The sequence below is a fragment of the Nannospalax galili genome, unplaced genomic scaffold (genome assembly GCF_000622305.1).
Source record: "Nannospalax galili isolate Female #2095 unplaced genomic scaffold, S.galili_v1.0 scaffold389, whole genome shotgun sequence".
Classification (NCBI taxonomy): Eukaryota; Metazoa; Chordata; class Mammalia; order Rodentia; family Spalacidae; genus Nannospalax; species Nannospalax galili.
Genome location: NW_008360310.1, coordinates 15,839 through 17,052, shown reverse-complemented (window position 1 = coordinate 17,052; position 1,214 = coordinate 15,839). Strand labels below are relative to the sequence as shown.

Below are 1,214 nucleotides of genomic sequence, written 5' to 3'. Positions count from 1 at the left end.
GTTCAGGATTGGCTGTGAACTGTCCATATAGTTTGAAGATCTAGGGTCTCCTGAGCACTTAGAAACTACAAGGGCTTCACTTAAGAAAGGGTATGATATGGGCATAAAACCATTCTTCATTCAGCTGAAGATGGTCCCCTTCTGTAGCCAAAAACACTAGCTTCCCTGCTTTGTCCATTTCCTTTAGTCCCAGGCGGTCCTCTGTGTATAGAGTGGTCACCTGGAGGGGAATAGTTTTTTGGCCTGGCCGCTTCTATAAAATCCAAACCACTCAGACACTACAGGGTCCACAATGGAATCGTTGAGGAATTTCACCATCCCAAACTTCTTGAGGGCCATCAGGTTTTTCTTGTAGGATTCATTGACACTCACTTCTCTCTTGGTTTATGTCTGCCAAGAAGACACTGTGGTTGCGGTACACATCCTCCTTTATGGGGTCATGCCAGTATTCTGCTTGCACCAGGCATTCTTGAACAACTTTGGAGTAAGTGCCAGTACTGAGCATTTTCCTGATGAAGTCACAGATATGAGAGCTCTCTCCTGGGCATCGAGGGAGTCCAAAGACACCTTGCTGTTGTCCCCCAACTGAAATCAGATTCATCATGGAAGGCGTCGGGCATCTCTGAGCCACTGCCCTCAGAAACTGGCCTCCCTGGGAGAATCCTATAGCATTGTAGCCTTGCTGCAGCTTAGGACCCTTAGCAAGAATTTCACACACTACCCTTACTTGGGAATTGACATTTAAGAAGAAGCTGTTCGCCACATCCTCCATCATGTTCTTCCCAATCTCTAAAGATAAGACGTAAATTCCAGGTAGTTGCTTCTCCACCATCTTCTTAATGGCACCCATGCTCATGGGATTACAACTGTCCCCTATCCCATGCTAGATCACCGGTGGCGGTGGTGAGTCCGGATGCCCCAGCACCCTGGCCGCGCAACACCAGCTGAGAAGAGAGACAGCCAGGAGTCACCAAAGATCATCACTTCTCATTCAGGAAGTCTATGGAAGCCTTCCATAGGCTTCTTATTGGTTCACAATCCACAGAACACTTCAGACTGTAGGTTCTACTACCTTAAAGTCGTGTCCTCTCTCTGAGTGTTTGACTGCTCAGGACATGGATACTGGATCTAGGGATGAAGTATCTCTTAACATATGTGTAAATTAATGGGAATGAGCTCCCTCTGAAAACTCACGAAGGACATGGTAACATCAA

At 46.9% G+C, this 1,214-nt stretch overlaps 1 pseudogene across 1 annotated transcript; it reads right to left on the bottom strand.

Annotated features, from left to right (window-relative positions):
* Nucleotides 1–13: 13 nt before the first annotated feature.
* On the bottom strand, nucleotides 14–949 carry LOC103726955 (annotated as a pseudogene). The gene has a single exon (XR_001872224.2). The product of XR_001872224.2 is annotated as a palmitoyl-protein thioesterase 1 pseudogene (transcript).
* Between the last annotated feature and the right edge of the window lie 265 nt (nucleotides 950–1,214).